This window comes from Lytechinus variegatus, chromosome 15, assembly GCF_018143015.1.
Source record: "Lytechinus variegatus isolate NC3 chromosome 15, Lvar_3.0, whole genome shotgun sequence".
In the NCBI taxonomy this organism is placed as follows: domain Eukaryota; kingdom Metazoa; phylum Echinodermata; class Echinoidea; order Temnopleuroida; family Toxopneustidae; genus Lytechinus; species Lytechinus variegatus.
The window spans coordinates 2,022,501-2,030,676 of record NC_054754.1 but is presented as its reverse complement, the minus strand read 5'-3'; the positions used below and the strand labels follow the sequence as shown (position 1 = coordinate 2,030,676).

At 35.9% G+C, this 8,176-nt stretch overlaps 1 pseudogene; it reads left to right on the top strand.

The window, feature by feature from the left end:
* The first annotated feature begins 3,029 nt into the window (after positions 1-3,029).
* Positions 3,030-8,176, top strand: part of LOC121428605 — a 19,231-nt pseudogene continuing 14,084 nt past the window's right edge.

Here is an 8,176-nt window from a genome sequence, read left to right as displayed (position 1 = left end):
TTGTTTATTCAAAAGGTTTATTTGTAATCGTTTCGAAATAGAGAAGCGTTGGAAAAGTAAAAATTTGTGTACTTTTGAAAACATATTGTTCAAGAAAATATTTCATGCTTTGTATGACATCGTTTACATCTTATGTAACTATTACATGTGATTATTTATCAATAAAATTATTTAAAAAACAGAATTGTATCGAATTGAATTGGATATCGACTGTTTTAGAAAAAAATCTCTTCCTTATAGTAAACCTCCAACCCCATCGGACACATTATAGTTATTCAGTTTGGGAGATATGAATGCTAAAGTTGATTGCATGAGACCATTATAATAAACTGGTGCTTCTCGCAAGTGACGTCACAGTAAAAGACTGTAGATTATAATTCCTATAATGAAAGCACAAAGTGAAACATTTATATTGTAGATTGACTTGAAAATGGGGCATATGATTTTTATACACCCTTCCCCATTTAAACGCCATGTCATCCCCGTGATATTTTTAATTTCATTTATTTCCATTTCCAACAATTACATCCTTCTTCGTACAATAATCATTAAAATACAGAACATTTTAGCAATGGAAACATAGAATTTTTAAGGTAATAATATATAGTTACGATTACCATATTAGCAGGTTGGAAAAGGAGGAGGCTGCTAATAAGCGGAGCTTGTAGGTTGCAGCCTCCTCATAAAAATATTATTTTTAAATAGTATAACCCCCCCCCAAAAAAAAAAAAAACACAATGACAACTTGAGTATAAGACCAGTAAAAAAAGGGGGAAATTCTCATTAAACAGGCACTGAAGAGTTGTTTTATTTTCAAATAGGCCTGTAGTGTTTTGTCATTTTCTCTATCCTGAAAGTCGGTTCTATTTCCCTCCTCATTTTGTCCTTTTATGATTTTTCCCATCATTTTTCAATTCTTCTCTTTAACTCCTCCTTTCTTTTCTCTTCTCCGAACTTCTCTTTCTGTTCTCCTATTCGTCCAATTGCGCCATCAATAAGTAGGAGGTGCACTGCATGCTTTCAGGATTTGCAGATAATAAGCTATAGCCACGAATTATAATTATGAAACCATATAGATGACTGAGAGAAAGTATGTGGGGCCGTTTCATAAAGCTGTTTGTAAGTAAAGCCCATCTCACACTACGCGATCCGGTGCGACGCGAATTTTCAAGAAATTGCATTTTGCAATAAACATGAAAGTTCCAAGAAGTAAAATTATTTCATTCAAAGTTTGGCATATTGTTAGGAAAACTGAAATGATATTTAAACTTTGCGGCAAGCACTATATTGTCCGAGTAAAGTCCAAATCGGCTTCACGTCGCAGCCGATGATGACGTCATTACGATTTGTAATTGAAATGGTTTTTATTCATTCAGGATCGAGGCTCTGTCTGGACTGAATTTCGAATTTAGTAGTCCTACCTCTTTTCTGAACTCTGATCCGTAATGTTTTATTAGTTGGAATATCGATATCAAATGTTATCACAATTAATTTGAAATTCAGATCGCAACGTATCGCATAGTATGAGACGGGCTTTACGAGTGACTTTAAAAAAAGACTGGCGATCTTTTCTTGCGATTGGTGATTATTTGGCGCTAAAGGCACCAATCCTTCTTAAAGTCGCTCTTAATTCAATTACGAACAGCTTTATGAAGCAGCCCCATGCAGGTGTATATGACTGTGCTTCCCAACATCTCAAAACATCTCTGACACCGGTCTTGTAATCTAGATGTCGTGGGTTCGAATCCCGCTCGGTCTGCCTGTGATTTATTACAGCAGCCGAGCTCTTACTTCACACAGCAGTAGCGTGTGCTTATACCATTGTGGTATTGTTGGCGACAAAATGAATTATATAATATTAAAGTCTGAAAGCTACGACAATTGAAGTTTCATTTAATTTCACCAAACAGTTATATGCACATCCTGTAAATGGGGGAATGATGACGTCACTAACTCACTATTTTCTTTTGTATTTTATCATCTAAAATATGAAATATTAATTTGCTCTTCATTGTCCTGTGAAACAGTTTTCTTCTACGATTGTTTTTATGGTTCAGCCGAGTTATTCTCTTATTGTCAAATCTGAAAAAAAAATTGTATAATTCAAACAATAACAAAACAAAAGAAATAGTGAGTGAGGGACTCATCGACTCTCTCATTTGCATATCACTTAGTTGTGCATATAACTGTTTTGTGAAAATTAAGCGAAATTTCAAAATATCATAACTTTTTTAGTTAACACCGATTTTGATGAAATCTTCAGCATTGTGCTTGTTTTATTTTTCTCTATTGATTCAAATCAGCATTTTTCTGGGGTGGACCTGACCTTTAAAAATGCATCCCTTATACGCCACTCATACCTCCTGGTTTTGAATTAATGATCAATGCATATGGGACAAACTTTTAACTTCATTCAACTTATTAAAAGTTGCTATACCAGTATCGTGAGCCTAAACTTTCATGAATTTTTAACAATCAGTGGTTCTAACTTTATCCTTCTGGTGATGTAACGTACTGGATGATATAATTCTATAATAAATATATAGGCCTACCATAAATAAATCTGTTAATAAGTCTATCAAAACCCAAGAAAGGCAAATTGGTATGGCACATATTTACACTCGGATGAAAATGCATGTAACCTATATATGCCCAAAACTGAATTCACGCTTGAATCCAGCTGATCTATATCTGTACTAGACAGCAGTAGCATGCAAGCAAAATAACACATCGACAATGCACCGAATCCCAGCAAAATGGCATTCAATAAACAAAATCAATGAAATATTTCAAGGATAAATGATACCAATGACTTTTCTGTTAACAATTCTCTTGGTTTATCTAAAGATGAACTATTGAGGTTGGCGCGACAAAGCATTCGTGACTAAGCCCACTATGGCGAATCGAAAGGAAGGCCGATTATGATGACGTCAGAATACCTAGAAAAGTGTTGACCAATCAGAATCGATGCAAGGATACACCCTAATTTTCACTATAAGGCAAGTGTGTTTGTTCAGGTTGGTGTGCAAAGAACAGGTGATTCGACCCTGGAAGCTCTTCTCCTTCCGACGCTAGAAGCACTTCTTGTGGGAAGGGTCTCCTCTGGGGTTCTGGTGGAAACGACATTTCCTATTTCCCCTATACGATTTCGTGAGTCCGGAACTTGACATCAGACATCATGGGTAAAATGGAGGAAAAGGGAGCCGTCGAAACAGCGGTAGGTTTTTATAACTTATAGTTGAGAGCTGTGTGTGTGTGTGTGGGTGCGTGCGCGAGCGTTAGGCATAAGTTTATAAGTTTCCACCTTTTATGTTTAGGAGTGATTTAGATTCACATGCACCCCTGCCGGATTCATATACTTCATCAGGCAGACTGTCCTGCCAACTTGGCCCGCACAGTCCTGTACTATGCCACTGTTGTTGTTTTTTGGGTATAGTTTGATGACGATAACGGGTGAAATGTATCTTATTTCGTATATTGTCATTATTTGCAAACAAAGTCATTTAATCTAATTGATTATATATTCCTCCAAATTAATGTTTTATAAAATCAAAAGGTCGCTTAGACCTCTGTCACATTTTGCTCTACGGCCTACGGCGGCCGTACGGCGAGTCGAAAACAGCCGTTTAATTCATATTAATAATATATATTATTTTTTCTTGATTTCTTTTTTTTGCTTGGATATTACGTATATTAGCAATTCTCTATTTCATCTACCAAACTGGATGTATAAAAAATCGCTTTGTAGCATTTCCTAAAACTACCTAGAAATGGAATAAGTACAACTGAGTCATGTGATATCGTCAAAATAACATTGAGTGACTCATTCGTTTTATTATAGCCAATGTGATAGCATGGCAAGTAACACATACACTGTAAAAACTGTGGTGTTAAAACTGACACCAATTGGTGTTAATAGAGGACCACACCCTGAGGTGTTAAAATTACACCCTAGAGATTGAACATAACACCAAAGAGTGTAAATGTAACAACCAAAGGGGATGTAATAACACCTATAGGTGTAAAACTAACACCACCAATTTAACACCGGTGTAAAATAACTTGTGTGATCCTCTATGTACACCGGTTAACACCACAGTTTTTGTTGTGTAGTATCGATATACGTTGGAGTCTATCAAATAAAGCGAGTCTGTGATTTGTTTAGGCTTGATCTGGTTGGTTGAAAGGAATGCTTCAAAAGAAAATGTGAAGGCTGGGTCACTCAATTGCGTTGAAAGATATTATTTGATCTTCACATATTATCGTATGGAATCTGAGGCGGACAAACATAAAAAAGTCGGAGAAGAGTGTCACCCGCCGAGCATGAAGGTTCAATCTTATGTATCAGTGTTGACCAAAAATGTTTTCATCTAGGTATAATTGTGAAGATATGAATCTTATCTATGTATGTGATTTTATTGAATTTCACATTCAGAATAATGTTGAGTGTTCAAGAGAACAGGAGCAAAAATAATATGATGTGAAACATAAAAAAATGCATTTATTGAAATCATTTGAGAAATCAAATAACCTCTTCAAATATCAAATATAACGAGTGAAATGTGAACTGGCATGTCGCTGAATGAACGGGTCGTTTCATGGCCCTGGGAAGTGGCCATAGGCAGCATCCCTGGAAATCTGGTAGTTATGATAAATGGCAGAAATGTAATGAAAATGAAGGATATTTTGTAGAAAAAACTTTTTTTTTTTGGGGGGGGGTTCTCTGGAGCGAAACCACCTTCATTTTGGGTTGAAATCATTTATTTTTTTTCTGCTTGTCACATTTCTCGGGGCCGAAATCACCTACATTTTGTTTGTGAAAAGATTTTTGGGAGCTTTTGGGAGCAAATTCACTTCAGCACCCCCACTAAAAATTGTTCCCAGGGCCCTGGGTCTTTTGTTGGATTTTTGGAGAACTGTATTTCCCCATATAATCATTTTAAAATTTGTCCTTAGCCTTTATTCAAACAATGAATTACCATAATCCGGTCAACCTTTCAACAATAAGGTGAACTATTTGTTTGTTGTTGTTAAAGTAGAATCGCCATTTTTGTTTGTCCAATACGTTTACCATAATCATTGTCATTGCGTTTCACCTATACAATTTAATATTTGATACGCCATTAGTCAACAGGACCAACAATATGCTCGCCCAGCATAAACTTCACAAAGTTCTCTTTCGGGAAAGGTAGATGGAGGGGGGGGGGTCGGCACGATATTATATTAGGTTTAAAGCCAGATCTTTTGAAAACAAATGTAACCGATTATTATCATTTTTTTTGGAATACTCGCTTGAAGAAAGGTTGGCTCTTGAAAGTTTGTTTTTGTTTCTTTTTATTTCTGCGTTCACAATACATTATCAAAAATATTTACATTGTTTGTAATATATAAAATAATCCATAATGCATACAATATAAACATGTTACATATACTTCACATTTTAATAATAATACAAAGAAACATTAACAAATGAACGCATGCAGGAGACCGCCGAAAGTGATAATGCTACGCTTTTTGCTTTGAAGAGGCCCTTTGGAAAGAAAAAATAAGAACGTACAAATTACTCATCCAGACCATGAGAAATGCATTGTGCAGTGAAATAGAAGAAAGAAAGAAAGAATTGAATAAATTAGAAGTATGTGTATTACCTACTTTTACTAAACATTTCCGGGTAATTGGTCCATGTTTTATAGATTGATAGATTGTTATGTTACTATGTTTATTTTGTAATTTTTTAGTGGTAATTGAAAATGGACGAAAACAATGGTATAAGTAGTGGCAGATCCTCGACTGTTCTGTCTGCGGGCTTTCAATGCGTCCAAGGACGACAAACAACATTAAAGTGATTGGTTAACATTGGTTCGACTTTAAAAAAATCTGAGCTAGAAGGTCACATTTGTCACTTGTGTCTGTGATATGTTACAAAAATAAAGCCCAGAAAAAAATTGCGTTCGAAAAATAATTATTTAGTGCTTCAAAAATTGAAATGTAAAGTGACCGGAAACACCATCTTAATTTCATCCCACACACTTATGTGTACTATTTAGGTGTCTATAAGACGCCTATTTACCAAATCGGGGTTTGCCTTGTAGTTATAGCTTTTCATTCTCAATAATGGTTGTTTTCGGGGTTTATTAGTTCTAATACATGCACTTGTTCACATGTTTCATCTTGGTTTGAGAATTTTTAAATCGGCTGCTCACAAAGTCAAACAATACCTTTAAACTGTAGCCACAGAAAAAACTAACCTCAGACAACCCCCTTATCATGCTTATGCTAGGCTCAATGAACAATGATTGTTAGCATTGTTTGTACACTACCTTCCCCTGGCGGGAATTCTTTTATTAAAGTTAGGATAAGTTTACGAGTCAGCTAAAGTTCCATAAAGTATATACGCTATTGAATTACATCAGGCTTTTAATGACCAAACATTGTTGTAAGTGCAAATATATGTTCAACTTTCATTTGTTACGTAACTACTGACGGGCGCTACCCAAGGGCGCTACAATGACCCAGTTATCGATTTGTAGCGAGTAAATATCAAGAATAGGTCGATATAATTTGATTAGAAGAGAAGATAAAGTAGTGAAAGAAAAACATTAACTTCATGAATAAGGTAAAGAAGAAGAATCGGGGAAGCGAAAGAGGAGAAGGGAAATGAGAAGGAGGAGGATAAGAAGAAGACGGCGACGACAACCAAGAAGAAGAAGGAGAAGGAGAAAAAGAAAAGGAAGAAGAAAAAAGAAGAAAAAGAAGATGAAGAGAAAAGTTAGGGAAGTGATGGAGAAGAGAATTGAGAAGAAGGAGGAGGAGGAGAAAAAAAGAAGATGAAGAGTACAGTTGGGAATTGATATAGGAAAAGATGATTGAGAAGGAGGAAGAGGAGAAGAAAAAGAAGAAGAGGAAAAATAAGAAGAAAAAAAGAGAAAAAGTAGATGTGAGTGTGTTATAGAATTTAAATGAAGATCATCCCTGTATACTCTCGTTATAGTTATGGTATAGTAAGTGTTGATATTCAGGACTGCATGCCTGGCCTGGTTCGATATATGGGGGGGGGCAAAGAACTGAATCTACTTCTTTTGTACAGCTGATAACTCCTGGATCTCCGTATTGTTATATTCAGTCAGTTTGAATGCATGGGAGCACATTGTAAATGTCATAATAGGAAAGGAAGGGTAGCCTAGGCAAAATTGATAGATGTCAAAGCCTTCGCGCTTCGCCTTGGGATGAGGCTAAAAATAATTTACACTTCGTTTGTAAGGAATTCCTCCGCCCTCAAATAATTTAACGCTCAGCAAATGTGGACATGCTATGGCCAATTTTTTCTGACAATAGAGTTTCTTCTTTGATTCTCGGAGGATCTTGAGACGTGGGTTAATATTTCGATCAAGGTTTGGTGGAAAATCAAACGCTTGCTTTTAGATGCAAACCCCCTTAACATGCTTAAACTCTTAACACACACGATCTGTCACACACACTTGGCGCCCCTATACGATACGCCACTGCATGTAGGGAGCATGCACATTTTTTGCAGGTCTACTAGACTATTAATTGGGTCTGAATCTGGATATTTAAAGTTAATGGGGTTTCTAAAACATTGGATTTACACAAAAAAATATTTTGGTTTTCTCCGAAAAGAGAAGCCAAGCATTAACACATACAAAAAAATGTTATTCGCACGGAAGTTTGAGACTCATACAATATTTTTCTATTGCATTATTGTTCATCTCATCTTTTTAGATCTCTCGATCGTCGATTGAACTTTGCTTTGCTTGAAAATGTCCACAGTGGTTTTACTTTGAAATTGAATTCCTTAGTAATTCCTTGTCTGGTTTAAAGGTAAATGCTAGTTTTGGTAACGATATCAAAATGAGTTCGTACAGAATCCAATGAAATGACTACCAAAGTGTCTGTTTGTATAAATAAAACGCATGTGCCAAAGAATTCTGGAAGAAATTGTGTAATTGCTGAGAAATCAGCAAATAAGCACAGGATTCGGGTAGGGCGTCGGGCCCGACGCTCTAAGCAATAATTATGCATTGTCCCACGTGCGCTTATCTGTGTTGGGGATCTTCGGTGTGAACATTTTTCAGCGTAGATTTCAAGATTTCACAAAGTTCAGTTAATGTAACTGTACCAGATCTAGATCCTCGATGATATACTGACAATTAAGCCT